Source organism: Gasterosteus aculeatus, chromosome 4, assembly GCF_964276395.1.
Source record: "Gasterosteus aculeatus chromosome 4, fGasAcu3.hap1.1, whole genome shotgun sequence".
Taxonomy (NCBI): domain Eukaryota; kingdom Metazoa; phylum Chordata; class Actinopteri; order Perciformes; family Gasterosteidae; genus Gasterosteus; species Gasterosteus aculeatus.
Genome location: NC_135691.1, coordinates 28,351,661 through 28,376,668, shown reverse-complemented (window position 1 = coordinate 28,376,668; position 25,008 = coordinate 28,351,661). Strand labels below are relative to the sequence as shown.

General features: G+C 44.3%; 1 long non-coding RNA gene across 1 annotated transcript; it reads left to right on the top strand.

Moving 5' to 3' along the window:
- The first annotated feature begins 11,132 nt into the window (after nt 1-11,132).
- On the top strand, nt 11,133-23,718 carry LOC120816907 (uncharacterized). Its single transcript, XR_005711913.2, has 2 exons — nt 11,133-21,503; nt 23,415-23,718. It is a non-coding gene; the product is annotated as an uncharacterized LOC120816907 (long non-coding RNA).
- Nucleotides 23,719-25,008: the final 1,290 nt, after the last annotated feature.

Sequence of the window (25,008 nt, the reverse complement as noted above, 5' to 3'; positions counted from 1 at the left end):
GGTGAGCATCCCTGGGGACTTTATATGAACCCTCTGCAGATGCATGGATCTGCAGACGTCATCTCTACATGTATCATCTCTCTTTGAATCTGGTTTACATCCTTGAGGGTAGAAAATAAAGTTTTCTTCTTTGCAATCGCAGAGCAGCTTGCCTAAAAAAACAAGGTTATTTTCCCGCTGTAAACAGGTTCACAGTAAAAAAGTAATATTCTACCTATTCTGTGTCCAAGGGATTCAATTTATCTGATGAAAAGATATATTTGCTCCTTAGATATAATAACTTTGTTCTCGGATACTGATTACACTTTTGGTATTTGCACAGTTTTAGGGCTTACTATGCACACATAGTACATCGTATATGAGTCAGTTTGGTGTGGCCTGGTTTTATTGTGTATTTACCACCATAAATCCTCATGTTTCTTAAATGGAAACGTCCACATTGTAAATAAGCACTGTGTTTCCATTAAGTCCAAGTCTACCTGCTCAGAGTGCACTGACAACTCCCTTATGCATTTTGGATATTTGTATGCTGTTCGGAGAGCAGCCTTTAAACAAAAAAAAGCCCCTGAACAAAGCAGCACAGACCCATCATCATTAGTCAGCAACTATTGCTTGTTTCAGCAACTTGCTGTACACGCATGCAATTGTACACAATGAAAATGTATTTGAATTGTAGTTGATATGCAGATTCTTCTTCTGTTTTTTAGTCATGTAATCTTCAATTGGATTCTTGATCATTGCTTAATTATGTTCATGGATCAGGTTCCAAAAATGTATGCCTGAATCTTAAAAGCAACAGCACAGGGCAGAAATAAGCTGTCATCTGTTTGGATCTGTGCTGCCTGGGAGACGAACGGCCATTTATCAGCATGATTGTTCAGAGATGGCTATAGTGAACTGGGACTCACCTCCCCTGTGATCTGTTTTGATATACATTATCTATCATCCTCTTGACTTTAAATGACATTGTGGGGCCTTTACCCATCCATGTGCCTTTGTATGAACGCAGTAACACGGTCATTTTAGGCCTCTTGATATATCTCACCTGGATATTTGTATAAAGTTTAAAGTTGCTCGAAGACAAAGATCTGTGCCTCCTCGCCTCTTCGTCGTTACTTCTTGAGTCAAAAGATTTATTTCTAGTACTTTACAGCTCAAGAGAGAAGCAGCTGAAAACAGAAAACTGTTCCTTTCTAGCAAGCTGCACTCCTGCCAGGCCGCCGCTCTCCACAGTCTTGTGTGTGACATTCATGAACGTTCTGTGATGTCTTTCAAATAACTACTGAAGGGGTTTCCTTGCTGGGATTTTCTTTTCTACTCACCGCTCACATCTTCCCACATTAGGTAGCACAGAAATGATTTAACATAATGGGGATGTATTTTTAAACAATCCATTTGCTGCTATTTAATTGCGCATTATATAACCGTGTTACAGAGACATGAATACATGGCCGGGTCTGGCATAAACAAAACCCCATTGTGCAGCTGTTTATAGCATGTTGGAGCAGATGGCAGCCTTCTAACCTCAAACGATGAACTACAAAATAGAGGGGTGAATGTACTTGACCTGTGCGTGAGTCTTTTGTTGTCTTTTCATATAGGAACTACAGGATCAATTCTTACGTCCCAAATATTGGGTCAGTTTAGTTTAACGTCATGACTTCACAAACTCTGCTTGTTCCCCCGGCGAAAGTGTCAGAGTTTATCTTTTCAATCTGGTTGTCGGTAGCTGTTTGATATTAATATTTAATCTTAAAATGTTCTCAGCGGATGCAGTAATCGTTAACATTGATGAACTCCCAAAGTGTTCAGAATAAAAGAAAGTAAGCAATAATACAAATATGAATCAAATACACACACAAACGTATATATATATATATATATATATATATATATATATATATATATATATATATATATAAACATACACTTATAAAAACATACACATTTTAGGTTATTTGTTTTTAATGGTTTATTTTTATTTTATTCAGATAACGTTAATAGAAATCAGAATGCATTTTTCTGTTCTATCTGATTGACGTGACAGCAGGGGGATTAGAACAAAATCTCATTTTTTATTGTAGATCATTTTGACACTGAAATTAAACCAAATTATCATCTTCTCCAGAACTTGTTGCAAGCCTGGAGTTACAATGTCAGAAGGTTTAAAGTTAGGACAGTGACGCCTCCTTACTTTAAAATGGTGCATTAAAAAGGTCCATAGATTTTGTATTCTGGATCTTTTATGATGTTGTCTCTTTCAAAGACATCCTAATTTCCTCATTAAGCCTGTTATCTCATTATTTGTTTCCTTTATAATCAGAACTAAATTACATACAACCTGCTTTTTATTCAAAGCATGCTGCAGAATCTCACAAAGGACCAATTCAAACAAAGTGCAGTTGTGTTTCATCCAATAGGCTCTTGTATTGGCTCCTCCATCGCCAGCTAACTGAGCCGTCTCCACGGGTGCATCGCAGCGGGGCAGCCTCTCTGAATCGACAGGATCAACAGCTCTGTCAGGTTAAATCAGATCCAAAATTCTGATCACTGGCTCCAATTATTTCAGCGAACACATGGGCGCTACAGCAGCAAGCAAATATCCAACTCTGGTTTTTGTGAGTGGACAGCTGAAGGTTTAGCTCCATGCGGAGGGATGAAGGAACTGTGTGATGCTTTCTCGTTGCAGCCACATTCTATCTACAGCCGAGGCTTACTCTTTAGCAACATATCGCCTTGTTGTTTATATCGTTTAATTTTTGCTTGCATATTTTTTATCTGATTTTACTCTATTTTATTTTATTCAATTTTATTCTTGTATCACATCAACTCATCAAGTCAAATTCCTCAAAGTTTAACATACTTGGCAATAAATGGCTTCTGATTCTGATCATTGCTCAAGTATTGTCATGTTGAGAGCCAATCGAAACACCCCTTTTCACATATTTTGAGAGCTTTACACTTTAGCTGAAAAAATTGATTCGGCTATGTATTTGTGCATACAGTACTCTAACAGCAATGGAGGATGATAAGTAACACAATTTCAAAGTGAAGGTGGCATAAAATTACATTTATATGCATTATATTGGTTGGGAAACATCACAGAAAATACTTTGGGATTGTAGGGTTAATCGAATCAGTTCCATCAGTAACCTGCTCTGCAGCTGAGGGCCATGGTGTGACACTGATATAATTACCTACTCATCCAAAGCTCTAAACTCATTGTTCCCTGGCATGCAGGTGACCGGATGATACATTGATAACATTAAAGCGTCCGGTGGTTGCAATAAAAACAGTTTCCATCCAAGATAAATTCGTTAAAGGATTAAAAATATCGGGTTTTAGTGAATTGCATTTTACAAATGCACCAGCCGGTATGAAGACCTATATGTACGTATATATAAACACACTGTACGACGAAGATGTTTTAATCCTCAGTAAGACCGCCTGGTTGCAGCAACCCCCCCTGATTATTAATATTCTCATGAGCAACTCACCAAGATGTATTCTTCCTCGAGGGATCAGTTTTCAAGCTAACAGCACCAGACAGGGCGTCGCTGGTGTTGGCTCTTGTTGTTGCCTAGCAACACTCAAAAAACGGTATATAAGCGTGCCGTCATTTTTCTGAAACATCATAAATTGTTATCCCTTTAAACATTCACCCTGGAATGTTGCAAGTACACAACAATTCCTTAATGTGGAAAACACGAGATAAAGAGGTCAGCGTAGTGAAGGAGGATTCCTCATTGATGTGTAACACAATTATTCCAGTGGTGTTTCACAGTGGCTAATAGGAGACGACCGCAGCTGAAGTAAGAAGCTTCCAGATATAAATATGCCTTTAGCATGGCCCGTGGGGTGGTTAAAATTGAGCATGTCCTTTGTATGTCAGCCTAGACTTAATAAATGATACACAACACACACTGATAAAAAGGAAAACACAAGAAAGAAAAAATAAGCAAATTGATAAACCCGGAACTAAATCGCATTAACCAGATGTGGCATGTATATTGCTGAAAGGACTGAAGGTCCTCAAGAAAAAACCCAGATACAAAATGCCTACATACCTGTCATGCTCATTGGTAAAAGAGGCAGCAGCAGTGACAGGTTTTTCACAGCAGAATTGGATTCACTTGCCAATGATGTCACCGAACTGAAATCTTTCTGGCAAAGCTCACAACAGCTGAGCGTCTGTTTCAGACAGCAGGTCTGAATACCTGTCGTTGACATGCTTCATCAAGAACACTGGATGGCAATGGATAATTATAATGGTGCTTTTGGGTCATAACTACTTTTCATTTCTGGTAATTTTCCAACCACTTATCTCACTGTTACGTGCCTCGGCCTGCTTGGGGGTGTGTGTGTGTTTTGACTTGTGTTCCCACAGGTGTTCTGACACACCCACCATGCAGTCATCTCCACTGCCCGCTCCCACCTGCAGCCACTAATCACCCTCACCCACAGCCAATCAACTGCAGGATGCCGTGGCTTAAAAGGAGGTCGGGAGGGAGAGACGGGGTGGCAGAGCTGTTGGAGAGAGCCGAAGGACTGTTGCAACAAAATAACTTTTTGGCAGGAACTATTGTTTTGAGCTGGGTTCAAGTGACAGTTCTTGTGTTTTTGGTTACATATGTATTTGGGTCATGTGAACTGGTGAAGGTCAAGTTATTGTTGTTATTCTGTCGGTGGTTATCACGTTGTTTGTACTTTTTATTTTTTGCTTCTTCCGTTGTCCCAGGGAAAAGGGGACCGCACAATGGGAGTGTGTAGGTAAGAGACCCTGGGGTTTACATACTACCCGTAGATAAACCTCTGTCTATATACACTAGGTAAGACCTGGGCGGACCACCCCCTGTATTTATCAGAGAGTTTAGCAGGGTGTGTTTAGACTAGATAGGTTAGGGGTCCTTTTCATGGGTTAGTTTCTTTGCTTTGGTTCCGCTCAGCCCCTTTTCCCCCACTACCGTATTATAGGTGAAATAAACCTGGTTTAAACGGTACTTTGTTTTGTTGGTCCTACTTGTGCGCCCATGCAATTTGTTTCACCTCACCCACCTTTTGGCCAGCTCACGTGTGACGGCGAGTTACGGTATCCTCTCTTTAGAGGAGGGCGTAACAAATGGGGGCTCGTCCGGGATACTGGATCTAATACCCGTTACTCTGAGCGCGTCATTGGGAACTTTGTGTGGTTGTATGTAGTCTATACATTTAGTGAGTCGTTGTAGCACATTGTTGGTATGGCGACTTCGGCATTGGCCGGTTTCTTCGAAGCCCCTACTCTTGAAGGGTTGGCTGCGTTTCGTAAGGTAGAGTTACAGGCCTTAGCGGAACACTACGAGATCCCTGTTCCTAAACAAAAGCTTAAAGCTGAGCTTTTGACCCTAGTAACAGAAGGGTTAGTAGAGAGGGGAATTTTGTCCTTGAAAGAGGATGAGAGGGGTGCCTCAGGAGAGGAGTCTGATAGATCCTCTGATGTAAAAACAGAGGATGGTGTAGAGGAAGAGGTTGCTCGTACTCCTGTTACGTTGCCCCGGTTTGACCCTTTGTCTCCTCCTTCAGGTCATTCTAACGGCGCTGCTAGGCTCAAGATGAGGCTGGCCAGGTTGGAGATGGAGCTAAGGGAAAAAGAAAGTATTCGACAAAGAGAGTTCGAGTTAGAACTTCGGAAATTGGAAATCAATAAGGAAATTAGAATTCGACAACTGGAGCTAGAGGCTGGCTCCCGAGTGAGTCCGTCTTCTGCTCCGCCTCAGGCTCACTTTGATGTGAGTAAGCATATTGCTTTAGTACCGCCATTTAGGGAATCAGAAGTTGATTGTTATTTTTCGGCTTTTGAGCGTGTGGCAGCTGCGCTGCACTGGCCACTCGAGGTTTGGTCACTTCTCTTACAGTGTAAACTGTCCGGGAAGGCCCAAGAAGTTGTTGCTGCTCTCTCCCTGGAAGAGAGTTTAAAATACAACGTTGTAAAAGCTACCGTTCTTCGCGCGTATGAACTGGTCCCCGAAGCATATAGGCAGAGATTTAGGAACCACAAAAAGGCTTTGAATCAAACTTTTGTAGAGTTTGCCAGAGACAAAGAGTCTTTGTTTGATCGCTGGTGTTCAGCCAGCAAAGTTACAGATTTTGCTGGTATCCGAGAGTTAATTTTGTTGGAAGATTTTAAAAACACTCTACCTGAGCGTCAGGTGGTTCATTTGTGTGAACAAAAGGTGGCAACGTTGGCTCAGGCCGCAGTGTTGGTCGATGAATATACCTTGACACATAAGAGTGTGTTCACGCCACCTCGTGTTGGGGACAGAACATTTGTGCCATCTGTACAAAGTCCTGCTCGTCCTTCAACCAGTTCGTCCAGTCCCACGGATGTGCGGGAGTGTTTTTTTTGTCATCAAAAGGGGCATCTGATTGCCACCTGTCCTGTGTTAAGCAACCGAGACAGGCGACCGATGACTTCCGGTAACAAACCAAAAGGTGTTGGTCTGGTCTGTTCCAAGAGGCCCCCGGTGAAAAGCGGTGCAGGTTCTGCACGAAGCAAACCAGACAGACTGTACAGCCCATTTTTGTTAACAGGTTTGATCTCCTTATCGGGGATGGAAAGTGATCAAAGGCCCATCCAAATTTTGAGAGACACTGGAGCTGCGCAATCTGTTATTCTTACAGATGCGCTGCCTTGGTCTTCAGAGACGTCTTGTGGTTCCCAAGTCTTGCTGCAGGGTATTGAGATGGGGACACTGCCCGTGCCTTTGCATTGGGTCCATTTGACGTCTGACTTGGTTTCAGGGCATTTCCGTGTTGGTGTCATGGACACGCTGCCTGTGAAAGGTGTGACTTTGCTGTTAGGCAATGACATTGCAGGTGGAAAGGTGACACCCTTGTTAGAAGTGTTGGATAAACCTAACCTTAATTCAGAAGATGAGGATCTGTCAAAGAATTTTCCTAATGTGTTTTCTGCCTGTGTGGTTACCCGAGCGCAGTCCCGACGACTAGAGGATGTTGTAAGTTTGTCTGAGGATCTATTTGACCCAGTGGCTGTGGAGAGTGAGGTTCCTCATGAGCCTGCGCGTGTGAACGAGGTTCACCCTCAAGGGGACGTTGTGGATAACTGGCCCCAATCAGGTGACCTTTTTGTAGCAATCACCCCGGAAACAGTGATTGAACAGCAAAAAGACGATCACAGTCTTCATACATGTTTTGCCTCTGTGGTGTTGCCGGAAGAGGTGAAAAATAAGGACACTGCATACTTCTTAGACAAAGGAGTATTAATGAGAAAGTGGACCGGCCATAAGGCAGACAGTGCTTGGAGGGCTGTATTCCAAGTAGTTGTTCCTGCCCCGCTTCGGCAGCAGGTGCTGTCTCTTGCCCATGATAATAATTGGTCGGGCCACTTGGGGATAACTAAAACCTTTGACCGTGTTCTGAGACATTTCTTTTGGCCAGGATTGAAGTCCGATGTAGCTAGGTATTGTAAGACATGTCATGTGTGTCAATTAACAGGGAAGCCAAACCAGACGATACCTCGAGCTCCTCTCTACCCTATACCTGTGATAGGAGAACCGTTTGAGAGAGTCATAGTGGACTGTGTAGGGCCATTGCCCAAAACTAGGACTGGTAATCAGTTTTTATTAACTATAATGTGTTGTGCCACTAGGTATCCAGAGGCTATTCCTCTTCGAAAGATAACTGCTAGGACGGTGATCAAAGCATTGGTCAAGTTCTTTTCGACGTTCGGACTTCCTAAAGTGTTGCAAACAGATCAGGGAACCAATTTCCTATCTAAGTTGTTTGCCAAGGTGTTACAGACATTGTCGATATCCCACAATGTCTCCAGTGCGTATCATCCGGAGAGCCAAGGTGCCTTGGAACGCTGGCACCAAACACTTAAGTCAATGCTGCGCAAGTACTGTATGGACACCCAGAAAGACTGGGATGAGGGTGTGCCACTTGTGCTGTTTGCCATACGGGAGACCGTGCAGGAGTCCTTGGGGTTCAGTCCTGCTGAGCTGGTGTTTGGCCACACTGTTCGTGGACCGTTAAAAGTTTTAAAGGAGCAGATACTGGCTTCTAACTCAGTTGGCTCTGCTGATAAAAACGTGTTGGACTATGTGAGCCAGATGCGGGAAAGATTGCATGACGCATGTGCAGTAGCCCAAGAGACCATGTCTAACTCTCAACAAAGAATGAAACTCCAATATGACCGGAAAGCAGTTAGCCGTGACTGGAAACCAGGTGATCCGGTTTTAGTTCTGTTGCCGATTCCAGGTTCCGCCTTGTCAGCACGTTTTTCTGGTCCATACGTGATTGAAAGGAAAATCAGTGAAACAGACTATGTGGTTAAGACGCCAGACCGGAGACGCTCATCCCGGGTTTGCCATGTTAACATGTTAAAAACGTACCATGTTCGAGAGACCCATCCCAACTCCTCACATAAAGCGGTACAGCCTGCTGTGGTGCCTATGGCTTCTGTGGGACTGCATTCAGAGTCTCTAGCCGAAGAAAACCAGGAGGATGATTTGGTGGTACGTAACACTCTCCAGCAATGTGAACGGTTGTGTAACTCACAACTGTTAAAAACTCTTCACTCCCAGTTGGGACATTTGGATGAAAGAGAAAGAAGGGATATTGTTGCCTTAATTAATGATTTTCCAAGCCTTTTCAGGGATGTTCCAAGTTGTACCTCCATCTTGGAACATGATGTAAATGTAAGGGATGCCGCTCCGATCAAGCAGCATCCCTATCGTGTGAACGCTGTGAAGAGGGCAGCAATGAAACAAGAAGTGACTTATCTGCTACAACATAAAATGGCCAAACCCAGTATTAGTCCGTGGAGCTCCCCTTGTATTTTGATACCTAAACCTGATGGTACTTTTCGGTTCTGTACTGATTATCGACAAGTGAATGCTGTCACTGTGCCTGACTCATTTCCCTTACCCCGTATTGATGACTGCGTCGACACCATAGGTGCTGCGGCGTATGTGACTAAGCTTGACTTACTGAAGGGTTATTGGCAGGTGCCTCTAACCTCTCGTGCTTCTGATATTTCGGCTTTTGTCACTCCAGACAACTTCTTACAGTATAATGTAATGGCGTTTGGGATGCGCAACGCACCGGCCACGTTCCAGAGGCTGGTGAATATTGTACTAGGTGAGGTCCCCAACTGTACTGCCTACTTGGATGATTTAGTCATTCATTCCGCCACGTGGTCTGACCATATCTCCACTTTAACAGACGTGTTTCAGAGGTTGGAGAAAGCATCATTGACCCTTAATTTGGCTAAATGTGACTTTGGAAAGGCTACAGTCACCTACCTAGGCAAAAAAGTTGGACGTGGACAGGTGCGGCCTGTGGCTGCCAAAGTGGAGGCTATCGCTAGCTTTCCTGCCCCTACGACCCGCCGCCAATTACGTAGGTTTTTGGGGATGATTGGGTACTACCGTACCTTTTGTAAGAATTTTTCAACTGTGGTCGCTCCCCTAACCAATTTGCTTAGCCCCAAAATAGCTTTTCAGTGGTCTCCAAAGTGTCAAACTGTTTTGGACGCAGCTAAACTGTTGCTTTGTAGGGCCCCAGTTCTTGCAGCCCCTAACTTTGAGAAACCTTTCAAGTTAGAGGTAGATGCTAGTGCTGTTGGGGCCGGTGCAGTGCTCTTGCAAGAAGATGACGACGGAGTGGACCATCCTGTCAGCTTCTTCTCGAAGAAATTTAATCCCTGCCAATCCAGGTACTCTACCATTGAGCAGGAGGCTCTGGCCCTGTTGTTAGCCTTACAATTTTTTGAAGTATATGTTGGCTCGAGTGTATTGCCTGTTCTGGTCTTTACTGACCACAACCCCTTGGTTTTCCTAAACAGGATGTATAATCAGAACCGCCGTCTGATGCGGTGGGCCATAATGGCCCAGGGATATAATTTGCAGATCTGCCATGTAAAGGGCTCCAATAATGTTGTGGCAGATGCTCTGTCCCGCGCATGGTCTTAGGTGGTATGTGTTTGTTTTGTTACACAAACTAAGGGTTTGTGTTTTTTGGGGTGGGCGTGTTACGTGCCTCGGCCTGCTTGGGGGTGTGTGTGTGTTTTGACTTGTGTTCCCACAGGTGTTCTGACACACCCACCATGCAGTCATCTCCACTGCCCGCTCCCACCTGCAGCCACTAATCACCCTCACCCACAGCCAATCAACTGCAGGATGCCGTGGCTTAAAAGGAGGTCGGGAGGGAGAGACGGGGTGGCAGAGCTGTTGGAGAGAGCCGAAGGACTGTTGCAACAAAATAACTTTTTGGCAGGAACTATTGTTTTGAGCTGGGTTCAAGTGACAGTTCTTGTGTTTTTGGTTACATATGTATTTGGGTCATGTGAACTGGTGAAGGTCAAGTTATTGTTGTTATTCTGTCGGTGGTTATCACGTTGTTTGTACTTTTTATTTTTTGCTTCTTCCGTTGTCCCAGGGAAAAGGGGACCGCACAATGGGAGTGTGTAGGTAAGAGACCCTGGGGTTTACATACTACCCGTAGATAAACCTCTGTCTATATACACTAGGTAAGACCTGGGCGGACCACCCCCTGTATTTATCAGAGAGTTTAGCAGGGTGTGTTTAGACTAGATAGGTTAGGGGTCCTTTTCATGGGTTAGTTTCTTTGCTTTGGTTCCGCTCAGCCCCTTTTCCCCCACTACCGTATTATAGGTGAAATAAACCTGGTTTAAACGGTACTTTGTTTTGTTGGTCCTACTTGTGCGCCCATGCAATTTGTTTCACCTCACCCACCTTTTGGCCAGCTCACGTGTGACGGCGAGTTACGGTATCCTCTCTTTAGAGGAGGGCGTAACACTCACTCAGTTGCATTGGAAAGCTATAGATCCCAGTAGAATTATGGGAATTAGTTTTTCCCCTGCCCATCTCATGAACTAAGCTTGAAGAACCTTAAGAGAATAGATTTACAAAGCTTTGTGCTTTGCTTTGTGCCGTGGTAGTGAATTCTTCCCTCAGTGGTTTACATTTGCTTACTTCTGTTTGGTACATTTCTAGGGACACCCAAGTGGTTCCATGTGACGTCACAGCTGTCAGTTCAGTGTGTGCTTTCTGATGATAAGTCGTCCGTCCTTATGCGAACCCACTGAGCAAACACTGAAAATAAAACCCGTACATAATTGAGTCATTCAGTACGGGGGGGGGGGATGCTCCACGGTAGGCTACTGCAAATGTGATCCCAGAGCGTGGAACAAGTTGTGTAGCACTCGCTGCTGCTAAAAGGTATCGTACCGAATTAACCCAGCATCAAGAAGTATCGAATGTTCTACCGCAAGCGATAACAAGTCGATCGGATCAGCAACCAGCGCCGTTTCTGGTAGTTGGCTGGTTGGCGCTCCAAGATGCGGATCAGGTATCGCTTTGCTACAACCCTGAAGCGTCTCATGAATAATTCTGTGCTTGTGGCAATTTTAACAAGTGGGTGCTTTCATTCACATGATCGATATTGAACGAGGTAAAAAAAACTAAGTTAATGTTGGTATTACGCAGTTAATATGGATAAGTATATAGGTAGATAAGACAAGATCAGTGTAACCAGCGGTGAGGGTATTCTCTGTCTTTGTGGCTTGGGTTTCCATTAGCAGCTGATAATGCGTATTGGCACATTGGCACAGGATGGCCTTTAAAATGAATCTGTCAGGCTGAGGTAGTGTGTCGATCAGCGCGGGAGAGCTTGAGTATTTCTGACTAGTCTCATCTGGTTTCTCTCCCTCTACATCTTTCTCTTCTCTCTGCCACCCTAAACTACCCTGAGCCCCCCCTCTCCCCCACACGCAGAAACTACTCACACAGACATATTCTCATCTGCAGTCTTACTGCATTGTGTTGCTATAAGCAGAGCCTGCCTGAGTGTCTCAATGGACACTGCTCTTTTTCCATTTTCCTCCAGTGCGCATTTACTTAATTAGCACATAGCAACACATTCTCCCTCCAAACTCTTAAAATACAGGCGCTGAGTCAGTCGACCTATTCTTTAAACTATGAAGCTCCAGGGGTCCGTCTCGCATCAGCATTGGACTGCTTTAAAAGGGAGACGTGCAGCCATAACAGAATTAATCAATGTCATGAATATAAATTCAATATTTTCTGAATTTTAATTATATTTTTTTTCCGCTTCAGTTCATGTCCAGATATGCGAGGGAAGAAAATCCAGCATCCAGATGTGTGATGGTATTAAACTCTTCACCGCGGCATAACGCTATCCCCGTAGGCTGCAAAAAAAAACCTCCCCTCTGGCTTCTCCAAGCAAACTGTGCCTTTAAAAGAGACTTGTAAGCCTGCCTCCACAGCTGTGTGATCCTGATCCGATCCATCGAGCGCATAGAGGAAGCCGTTTGATTGTGGAGCAGGCTCCGTCCATTCCAACCCTGACCACAGACATGCAGGTTACAGTGTCCCTGTCCGCCTTATCTCCCGCTGCACCGGCCCGACTTTAGAACCCACGAGCTACGGCCCGGCCTCTGCCATAGATAAAGCCCAAAATAGACCACTCTCGCTGACAGCAGGGCAGCCCTAGATAAGACTCTTGTGTCCGCAGCTTTGAGCTGCAAATGGGGAGGGAAGGGGAGGTGCGAGATCGTCTGCTAGGAGGAGACAGTAAACACAATATTGTTGAGCTGAATTCATGGGGTTTAGATGCCAGTGCTGTCCCTTCTCCTTTTCGAACACAGATAAGGGAAGTTGTAGAAATGCAAACAAAAAAAATGGTTTTCTTTTCTCACAGTTGAGGCCATTGATTGCGTTTATTGACTCGTGTAGTTGAAGCACCAATTTGGTGGTCACGGTTCGCAGCGATAAGAAAATTACCTTCCAACATGTGTCGAGCTGGTGTGTGAGCATGAAATCACGCCAGTATGTCTGCATGTCTGTTAATGTTTAAGCCTGCTCCCGTATAGCTTATCATTTAACCTCTGCCAGATGGCAAACTGCAAAAGGTGCATCTAAAAAGGAGCCTCCGTTGGCACGCAGAAGCCAATCAATAGCTGTGTGTCCTAGTAAATTAGATCATGTAGACAAGAGGCAGTCGTCAGCAGAGCCATCCCAAAGTAACCCTTTGCCTGGTTGTTTCATTGTCCATTAGACAATGGCCTGCAGTAATTGAATTGGCCTGTACAATCTCAGGGCTTGGCCTTCCCTTTTTTGTCTTTGACAGCATATTCAGGTCGGATAACTTTACACGTATTTTTAGAGATAGTGTAGTGGTTAAGACCCTTGGTAATGCAAACACATGAACCACAGAAGATTGTCAGAGCTCGCTGGTTGTCTTCTGGATGTCTCATGAGACCATGCACGGAAGCCTAGATATACTGCTGCAAGAACAAGAAACCTTTTTAGAACCACGACAAAACCCCTAAAACCCTTTTAGTCATACATGTATCACCCGCGTGTGACATTCTGTGACACATCAATAACAAACCTCAAGCTCTCTGAGCTGCAAACTCAATAAGACATCTCTGTTTTCTTCTGCTATTTGAGCGTGTATAAGTCGGGAGAAGCACTCATATAGAATGCACGTCAAAAATGTTTTTACAGGATTGCTGATGAAGAGTTTGAGAGCTTTCACGTAGTTATACACTCATTTTAAGCATTCAAACCATGCAGCCTAATTAGAACAACATAAATATACTCCCCTCCAGTCTCATTATGCCATATCTTCTGTATCTGTTAATGGCAGATCAAAAATGCCATTTATCTTGTTTTCTTTTTATCCATTAGTGCACTCCACTGGAGTACTTAGATTTACATAATTGCATAATTACAGGACGAGCACAGGCTGGAAACCGGCAGCTCTGGAAGCTCAAATTGTCCGACAATCAAATACTACTTTATGACATGTATGGCATTATTACCCTTGCATGTACTTATACGACCCAGTGTAAACACAAAGGCCGCTGCAGTTTCACAATGTTCAACTCTATCAGGGCTTAGAGCAAGCCAACAGCAAGCCACTCACGGATTTTTCAAATGGAGCAGTTTTTCCCCACTTTAAACAGAGTACTCGTAAATTGCACTGAGGTAGAGTTGCTGCTTGATCAAATATTTTGTGAGGAGAAAACATGTAGAACTATTTTGGCCATTAGGATGGTTATTGGGATTTTCACAGTCTAGTACAGCATTGGCTTTAAGGCTCCGTTTCCATCCATCCTTGTTGTTACGTTAATCTAATCTATTTACTCATCCTCGTCCGCCGACATCCAGGTAGCTGTGCCAAAGCACTTAAAAAATATTTTACAGAATTTCTAATGCCAACCCAAGACACACACGGGCCAAGTGACCTGTTTCACACTGTTCTAGTCGCAAAGTGGAAATTTCCATCAACATAATCGGTACATTGCACAGCACTAAAACATGAACAACAAAAATTGCTGTCTCAACAAGCAAAGCGGGGAAAGTATGAGCAGAGTATTTTTCTTCAGAATCTCTCTGCGACAAAAACATCCAGTGGAGTATGCGGCCATAATCCCATGTGACATGGGCAGTCAAGGGCAAGGGATTGGAGGGCTTGGAGAGAAAAAGACGCAGGACGGAAATTCTGAGTGAGCGGGTAAGAAAGACAGAAAAAGAAAGAGAGACTTCCGTCTTCCTGTCCTTGAAATGGTGCCAGATTCAAGCCAATGCTCCCATTTATATCTCCCAAAAGACCCATGGAAGAAGATGTGTGGGGACTGGCATCCACATTACGCCCCCAAAATTCGCTTAATTCGGCCTCTTTGTTTGATCCACTTTGCACGAGCCACTACCTGAACTTGCAGTGACAGTTAGCCAAACAGAGATCAAAGTGAAGCCCCGCGAGGGAACGCAGCTAATACTGGAGCTTCCCCTTGTCAGAGCGCCGGCGTGGATGTTTGGTTTATCACGTCTGGGATAGCGGTCTGGTGTGTTGCGACAGCGGAGGGATGGAAGCCACGGTAGTTTGACATTCGGTTCGGCACATCAGTTCTAATCCTTTGCAATATGTCCACGGGGCCGGGCTGTCACACAAACCAAATGGAACATTATCCTCACTCACATGACATCGTGATCATATTTTGAACCACTGCAGAATGGGAAAAAGGATTTGAGTCGTGTCATTGCTCTGTTTATTTAATTCCATTTTTTTCTGTGTTCCAATTATTGATTCACCTTTTTCAAGACCCTTCCCAGTGTTGGTGTCTCCTGCTGTCAACCCGGCGTTCTTTGTTTATCCCCCCTATATCTCTCCTGCCCCGCTTTAGCTTCATTTCTCTTTGATAATGGTGGCCTGATTGCAGGAATCCACCGGCATCCATTCCAAGCAGAACATAATGGATGGAGCGTGGGACCTGATCCGGCTGTGGATGAGCCAGCCCGTAGGTGTCTGAGTGGGCGTTCAAATGGATTCGGGGACACTGGCTGAGAATAACACACTTTATCCTCACCGATGGCTTAGTCTTCAAAGATGTTCCGTGTTCACTAGCCGTGCCGCGCCCCTCCCCACCTCGACGCACCCCACCCTTCCCTCCTTTCAAAGAAAAAAGAAGGTCTTCATAACAAATCGGCGGTGTGCCAAAATCTTGCCGTCTGGCTGGTTGAGGGAGGTTTGGATGCTTCTCCTTCAGTGCGCCCTAATCCCAGTGTTGCACAAGCACACTGTTCTACTTCTCGCTTTGAGCTCGGCTTTTAACAACGGGATAAAAGAACAGATGAGGAGGATCGTAGATGTCACACTAGTGCGCTGATGATGAAAATCATAAGTTGTGCAAACAAGAATGCTCTCAGTGGTGATTCTGGCAGCTAATAGATGTTGTGCTCCAAGCGGTTATGCGCTGCTGCGGAGGAGAAAGGTAAATGACTCCAAAAACCACAGGGAAGTTGCAATCTCCACAGATACCTGGAAACCAATACGAACCAACATCTGGTAATGAATTATGGATGTAGATGGAACACATGTCCCGGGTCTGTCGCTTGCCCGGCGATGTTGTTTAAAGTCTCATGAAGATATACTTCCCATGATGGCTTTTGGAATTTGCAATGTGGGATCTTGTGTTCTGTAATATACAGTTATGGATTATTCCGAGGCAATGTATGCACAAACTACAATGACAGGTTTTGAAGGATATTTTTCCAGCTACATCTTGACATTTAGAAAACATTTTCTTCTCTGGGTTTATTTCCGATGTGACAGGAGACCAGGTAATTATAATGTATCCATCTCCTGTAATAACCTTTGTTGCCAGATAAATGTGGAGACTGGCTCGTGTTACAGACGAGTATAGAGAGAGATAGAGAGACACACCGAGACCGAGCAACATGGAAAGAGAAAGATGAAAAGATAATTGTCTTTATGTGCCAATATGGGAAGATTTTTCACTCGTGTGAAGCGCAAATGAGATGGCAATTCTGTTACAGCTGTTGCAGAAACGCACCACAACATAAGCACAAAAGGCATCTCCGTCCCAGGGCTTTACAAGCTCCATGGTCAACCAGGGAGAAAGACCCCACTATGTTGTGTGTCTCCTAATATACCGACGGCAGACAGTATGAAGCCCATTAAAGACACTTACACATTAAAGACCATGTAAACATAATCAGATGTATGAAAAAAGGTAATTCCGCTGTTAAATGTGAGGAAAACTGTTGTCCGCACTTGTTTGCGTAGGAATTAAGTTAATTTCATTGCTACTTTATTTTTAAGAAAGAATATATGTTAGAAAATATATAAATTTATTTTAGACGTGCAGGTTTTTTTTTTACAAGAAAAACTAATATTTTATAGTTTGTATATTTTAATGCAATTAATTCAAAACACAGAAGGTAGGACCCATTTGGGGGCTCTAATGTACCTCCATCATCAAAGGGGGGTTCAACAGAAAGCGTTTTTTTTCAGGTTTAGGTTTAGATACCGGCAAGGGTTAGGGTTGCGATTGGGTTGGTAGAGGTTATGGTTGGGGTACGTTTTCAGGAAATGAATGTAAGCCAATGTATTGTCCCAACAACTGTGTGTGTGTTTGTGTGTGTGTTTGTTTTTGAGATGATTGAAGTGCAATGACTCTGCCTGGAGGCAGAAGCCACCCCATTGTGGAGGTTGAACACAAGGCCAGACACCCGTTTCTGCCCCAAATGAATTATGAAACGAAGCCAAGCGCGTTTTATTCTCCACGCAACTGACACACCGAGGCTGAGGCCAAAGACCTGGGGAGGGGCAGAATGAGGCCGGCATGGCAGTGCTGAACAAGAAGATATCAATACTGAGAAAGCATGAAGGTTATGAGTCCTTGTTTACTTTAATAGACTCCCTTATAATGTGGGATGGAATTCCAATAGACTTTGATTGCGTGCTTTGCTCTGTAGCTGATGCTACTCAATTAAAATAGCTGGAGAGCCATTTAAATCTTATGAAATATTCATTGTTTGCGGCAGTTATGTTTGCACAACTCAGGGAGTAAACATATTAAAGATGGAGCTGTTCTTTTAATATATAGTGACTCATCTCTGCTTGGTAACAGGTTTTAACCTTTCCACAACACCCACTTTCAACATGGATACACACACACACATACACAGACACACACACGCAGGACAGCACAATCAATGAATCAGCATCAGAGGATTTTTCACACTAATTTGCTTCTGACGGGCAAACAACAAAACAGCACTCCTCTTTCCTTTTTTTCATGCAAATACATGTATTTGCCATTATCTATTTATACCTGTGCCCTTCTATTTATGTTCCTGTTGTAATCTGATGTATAAAATCTCCTCCTTGCCAAGTAAAGATGCCTCATCCTGTCAGGATGCAACTCCCTAATCCATGTCAAATTGCTCCTGAAATAAACAGGAAAGAGTACTGTACTGTAAGAGAGAGCACGTTTGGCAGTTACTGCAGTGTGTGTGCAGCTGTCGACTGCAGCCGGGCACTGAGCCGCGCAGGGAGATGTCACACGCCGGCCAACCGATGTGCGAGTCTCCAAGATGCCCCTTTGATAAGGCTAGCAAATAGCACGCCTTCTGTGCAGCAGAAAGCCTTTAGTCCCACATCTAGTTGTTGTATTCACCCTTGCATCTGCAAAATACTGGCAAATGTGGTAAAAATAATCAGTTATGTATCGTTTATGGTTCACGGTCATGCATACAACCTTCAGTAAGTGTATGAATTCACGTTTCTACACAAAACACATCAACATTTCTAAGCCTCCTAACCCACTGTTAATAAAATTATAAGTATATATTAGTAAAAAATTCAAGAATGATAATACAAATCATATATTAATAAGAACTTTTTCTTGTGTTCATCAGATTGACTCATTAATCTCAGCATTGTATAATTATAATATATAGATATATATAGCTATATGGTTTTCCTTATTAATTTTAATTGTGAGTAACTCGCAACAACCCAGATAGTGTTCTTTTGTCCCTCAGCATCTGACAGCCTACCGTCGGACTCACTAGTGTCCTTATCAGACGCGTTGGGCTTTCAACAGACTCCAACGTAAACCCACATGTCAAACAAAACACAGACCCTCACCCTGCTGCTTTTGTTCTGTGCGGAACAACGTCAACTTATTCTGTCTTTCAGGAATTAAAACAACGACAAGTTATTTTTTGTCACAAACGTACTCAACCCGGACCACCATCTGTCCCTGAGCCTTAGCGAGTAAGAAAGTGACCTGGAAACAGTAAGTAGTCCTACATTGGAGAGGTTTGTTTTACACAGTGTGCATGTGACGAGTGCAAAAAACAACGTCAGGATGGACGCACAGAGCGTCACAGGAGTACAGCCCTTGGCCAAGCGGATGCACTTGACTAGTTGGGAGTGAGAATACTTTACAGTAGTGCCAAATACACAGATCTTCAATTTAAAGGGCTGGTTATGTAGAAAGGAAATCTGCTTTAAAATGCACAAAAATTATGTTTATGTCACTTCAGGAAAGTCCCAAAGTTTTCAGGGGAATTTTATTATCTGGAGACATTTGTTCCATCCAGGATGTCAGGCTCGAAGGCAGGTCAGCGCCGTTCCTCGAAATATCATCGTTCGCACCTGGAGTTCACAGGTTCGGCTCCGTCTACGCAGAGCACGTCAAATAGAGAGACATCGGCTTAAAATACCATCAGTATTCCATCATTAAGTCTGTTGTGCACGCAGGGAATGTCAATTTGCATAGCTTGTCATGGCCAGCCGCAGGGTGGCGCGGCCTCTGTCTGTCTCCCTGTGTATTTGTCTAAAGACAGGAAGTGGATGACCTACTCAGGAGGTGTGAATTTCCTGTCTGTGATTAATTTTGGCCCTTTCTTTGGCGGCAACCTGTAATGAACATTTCCTGGCCTCAATTTAACTCTGATCACAGTGAAACACCATCTGGTGTTTTGATTCGGACAAATTACCCCCGCGTTATGCTTGATAACGCCTCGAAACCGGCGTGTATACTTTCCCTTTGTTGATTTTTCATTGTGTGTGTGTGTGGGGGGGGGGGGGGGGGGGGGGTTGAGGGTGCTGAGAGGGTGCTGAACCTCCATCGTAGCTTCGTAGCTCTCCACCCGTGGGTTTCTTTACCACACAAGCGCGATGGCGATGGTGGGGGTGGGGGGTGCCGGGCTTCACCCGGTCAAAGCCGGCGGTGGACTTTTATTTGCGCCTCTGTTTGTGTCAAGCAACACCCGGCCTCAAAGCCTTCAAGGCACCGACTTCAGGCGTCCTCCTTTCTCATGTTGTGTTCTTTTAAAAACAGAAAACCTGCTCAGAGGAAGACGGTAAGGGTTTGGGTAACACACACACACTGATGCATGTTTAGGGAAATTGGCCGTGGTTTGCTTTCCAGGGGTAGTTGAAATGAAAATATACTGTGAGCGTTTGTCTCATACCAACTGAGAAAGCAGCCTCTGCCAGCATTGCTCCTGGCTTCCATCAAATACCTGCAGGGAGTTTAAATGCAATATGTTTTGCTGTAATGATAAAACATTGAAGCCTGAGTGAGTGTGGATGCTTCCCACTGAATGCACACACGCTTACAAACGCCGGTCAGGTCCTGCTTCGCCGGTTCACCGCCGCTCACGCAAGAACTAAAACCTGTGTTTAATTTCTATTCTCTTGCCGCATTGGCTGCCGTGTGAATTATGAATGCCCATCGGCGGCGGCCAACGGCGGCACTTCATTTTCAACGCTCTGAACTGGTGTCGATGGAAAAAAAACAAAAAACGAGAGAAGCAGACCGAGATAAGAAAGAAGAGTGGGGGTGGGGCGGTTGATGTAAAGGCAGGGGGTGAAATTGGATGGGATTCCAGATTAGGCAAAGGGAGGAGGGCAGGTTGTCATCTGTGCTGTTTGTCACGCGCCAACAACTAACCCTCGGGGACGGGGGAGGTGAAGTCCGGCTCATTTCAGCATAATACAGGAGATAGCGGCAGAAGAGGGGGCAGAGTGACACGCGGAGGAAGAGGAGGAAGTTGTGATGCTGGAGGAAGAGTTCATCAAACAGGGGAAGCCGAACTGGACCTCTTGGTTATTATTGCCACTCTTTGCTTCAGGTGGCATCTTGCAGGTCGGGGGCCATTCTGCAGGGACAGAACATCCCCCCCCTGCCCCCCCTCCCACACACACACACACACACAAACACACTCGACCTCTCTGACCTCCACCCCTCCTCGAGGCCCGCACACGAAGGGAAATGCTATATTTGGCTGAGATGAGTATTTTGTTTGTTCACTAGTAGAAACACTGGCCTTGGAAAGCAGCCAGATTACTGCAGCATGACCCCCTCCTCCATCCTCTCTTCTCCTCTCGCTTTCACTTTTCTCCCCCTGTCAATCCCCCCCCCACCGTCATTTATTTCTCATTCTCTCCGTACCTTTTTGTTTGTCTCTCATTCTCCCTTTTCTGGTGAGCGAAGCATAAGCAAGTCCAGTGCCAAGGCGAGTAGCCGGCAAGACGGCCTCCTCTTGCAGCACGCCAGAGGGACGGGGGGGATATTTTAGTGACTGTTTGAAGATTCTGACAAAAAGAATGAAAAATTAAGGATTTTCCTCTCATCTTTCCAAAAGCACTCAGACGAGGAAGCGGCAGAAACAAAACGAGGTTGCTGTTGTGGTGTTTCTGCAAATCAATAACACAACGTGTCTATTCCGCACTCGCCTGTATCTTGAAAAACTTCGATACAAAAGGCAATCAAAACTCGCTTTGCTGTCCTTGTATTTCCCGTTTTTCTTTTAAATGATTTTCTGATTCATCACCTTGGCAACAATGTGATGGGGATGGGAGAGTGGGAGTTGTAATTTGGAGCGCTCGGTGTAAACGCTCAACATTATAAAAGATGTAAATGTGTTACTGACCCATATTTTCAGCCCGCATATAGAAAACCATGCTATGAACCAGATCCCTCCTGTATCAGCCCATCCATCTGCTGCAAGTCCTTCTCCCCAGAGCCCAGTGGGAGGTAACGCCGCGCTGTTCCTAGGCTGTGACGGGTGGAGACCGACTGTAACGTCACCAATCACCAACTGACTCTTTGTGCCTACCCACGTCTCCCTCAGGTACTTCATCATCAAGTTGTTTGTGTTGGTCACCGTGAGTGTTCATCGTTGTACGTGTAGGTCTGTCTGACACATAAGTCATCATCCAGACCAATGGCTTTGAACGATGTCGGTGCGCGTTATGGCAACCGCTGTGATCAACTATTAGATTGAGGTAAAATGTGTAAAGAACATGCTGCACGTTTCTTCGGTTGCCCAAACCAGTCTCAGTGCTGATGCACATTTCAGTTGCTTAGCTTGGCTGCATTCTGTAAACTGAGTATTAGCAACCTGGGGACAATGCAATTGAATAATTTTAGGCCTTGAAACAGAAAGTAGACCATCACGTTGTGGAGTAGAAATAGGATCAGGGATCCGTAGCGACACGTATCTCCCGTAACTCTAAATAAAAGGATCTGAAAAGCCCCAATTGATATTTTTTAGTTAAGCATTTCCAGCCATTTGACAAGCCTCTCAATACGGAACAGCAGAAGATAGCTGGACTCTCCCCGTGTGAAATAGACCACAGTCCAGTCCAATAAATGAGATGCGATATGACCCTTTACCACATTTTTATACAGAATCCCCGATGAACATAATGTTCTAGCCCTTTCAAACACGATCCTTCATGAAAGTGATTCCCGAAATGGACCTTATAGCTTCTCGCAATGGAACCTCGTTTGCATTCACCGCAGCACATCAGCAGACAACACAGTATCCTCAGGCCCATCAGAACAATCTGCCACTGCTGTTCAATAATGACACGGAGGCACAATGGGGAATGAATGTTTGCAACAGCACGGCACAGTGTTTGAACGTGCAAGCGTGATAATACCCAAATAACCTAATACATAAGGCACAACTTCACACTTGAAGAAAACAAACACATTACTGTTCTCGAATCAGTCAAATCACATCAGATGCATTCCCCTCAATGGAAGAGTTGCAGAGTCAATGATGCTTCTGCTTGAAAAACAAATCAAATGGCTGCCGGGAGAAAGGTAGAAGAACTGAACATATTTCATTTTCAGTCCGTTACAGGTGCTTTGCTTTTTCACGTGCAGTTGGAATAGTATTTTTGTTCAAATGAGTGGTGAAAATTACATTTCTTTGCCAATCTCTGACGGCCCCATCACACAGTGACAGCCCCTCGCTCACTCAATATTTGTGTCAAAAGGAAGCCAGCAAAAAAAATATCACTGTTACTGATAAATAACTTTTCTGCACAGTTGTTAATTGAGTTTGAGGCCTCCAGTGTGCTCTAAATAGATGCTGTCCAATGACCCATCTTTAAACTATATTGCCCAGGGATGAAAAAAGGTTTCCAGGCTTTTAAGGAAATATCTCCCTCCCTCTCCTTCTTCCCTCTTCCTCTTTTGGTTTCTTCTCAGAGAAAAGGCCTCAACCCTGCAAACTTGTTTGCTGGTGGTTTTATGCCACAGAGCCCACAGAATCCTACAGTGTCACTTTAACCCAAGTGTTTTTGTTCTGCTGAACCCTGAACTTATTTCCTCTGCATCAACCCAAGGGCCTCCGCCCAGCACTGAAGCAAATAGAAAGTCTCAAACTAGATGTGACTGAGATGTCGTAGCCTTGCGGACATGGAAGATGAATTTACACACAGGAGTCTTTTTTTTTTACTTTGAGAGCATTGGGGAATAAATTAAGGCCTCTAATCCTTTATCCTTGTATATTTACCGCTAAAACAAGGAATGCTGTCATGTATGTTTGCATAAAGACTGGAAACATTGTAAATGTAAAAACCGCTACACTATGCCCTCGATACAATACACCCTTCTTCGAAAACTGCCTAGTCAAAATCACTTTTGGGGTTTTTGGAGCTCATTGCGGTGCAAATGGTAGATGTTTTAATACATACTTTCAGTAAGAATAAATCAATTCTGTACCTTTTTTTTTTTAATCTACAAACAGGCGGGGAGAATTACTACATACTTCATGTCCGGGTTCCTTTCAGCTGTCTCCAAGATCTTCAACCTAAACATGCTTATTGCCGCCAACAGACAGAAAGGACTGTGACACATGCTTTTGTCTCAACCCACGTCCACCACTCCTACCAGCTTCCCCCTCTGCCTCCCTTGCATTCACATCTACTATCATGAATGCTTGCAGAACAAACACTCCACCAATTAGCGCTATCAGCCTGCGGCGCCTTCGGTGAACCTCTTTGTTTGCAAAGAAAAAAAAGAATATTGGCTTCAACGACGTGACAAGAAAAGGGCCTGTCGTAATGGAGCCGCTGCTTGCTGCAAAACACCCCAGACCAGAACATGGGTGGGATGGCCGATAGTCCGGGAGAGATTCCAGTGATGAGGCCCACATCGTTCCCAGAGCTACGACGGGAGCATTTTAGGCCGTGAGAGCTACGCGCTCCGGCTGGTGCGTTTCGTTTGTTAGATCGCCCGCTACGGTCTGGTCCAGCTACGTCGCTGCGGAGTGTTTGCTCCGACGGCAACTTAATGCAGCTTCATGAAGTAGATCTTCTCAAACGTTATCCTTTCGTCCTGCATGCCTCTCTCAGTCCACCACACACACACACACACACACACACACACACACACACACACCTTTCAGACGAATAAAGATTTAATGCAAGTTATCCACAAACTGAGTTGTGTAAATCAAGAAGCTGGGGTTACGTAAGAAAGGGGTTTAGCCAACTACAAACAGCAATGCGGAGGCCTGTATGCTTCTCAGCTAATGTAATTAATTGGATTGTGCTGATTAACATACACATTTAACGTATATGCACTGTCATTACTGACAAATTCTTGGAATGCCACTAAAGAAGAATTCAAAACTTCCTCCCACTAAAGACGTATCATTACATGGCAATGAAACGGGGGTTCAAATATCCCTAATAAACAGGTATCATTTAACATTGGGGTTGTCTCAAGTTTGGTGAGGAAAGCAAGTGTTTGGAAAATAAGCTAAAATGTTTCCCAACAGTAAATCAAAGAGTCCCACAATTTGATTTGTCCGTCAATATTGAAATGCAACACGTCAATTTGCTATTATTTTTTTTCATTTTGCATGTACACTGAATGTAAACATCAGGCTTTTTTTTATTTGTATACACTTGCCTCCACTAGAGCACAATGTTGATCGATGACTCCTGAGACTAAACTCGCATTGCTGACTTGCAGCGTGGCCGTAGTTTGAGTTGTCAATGACTGGCTGGTGTATCTGCATTGGGTCGGTTGGTCTATTTATCACAATTTGAATTCCCACAACAGAAAGAAACAGGTTAAAACATGTGTAAAAACATGCACGAGGCACATGTTGAAGGTAGCCGCAGCAGCAGCGTCGCTGTGATAGTCAGTTGAGGGGGGGGCTGGCTTTCCAAGGGATTGCATCAATTCTTTGTTCTATGCCGTTAAACTACCACAGTGTCGGCCCACCCATCGGCAAGTAAACAATCTTCTGGCATTTTGAGGTAATCATAATACTGTTAGTACCAAAACAATCTGGTGTGAATCTGAGCAGCAGTTACATCAGCGAGAGCAGA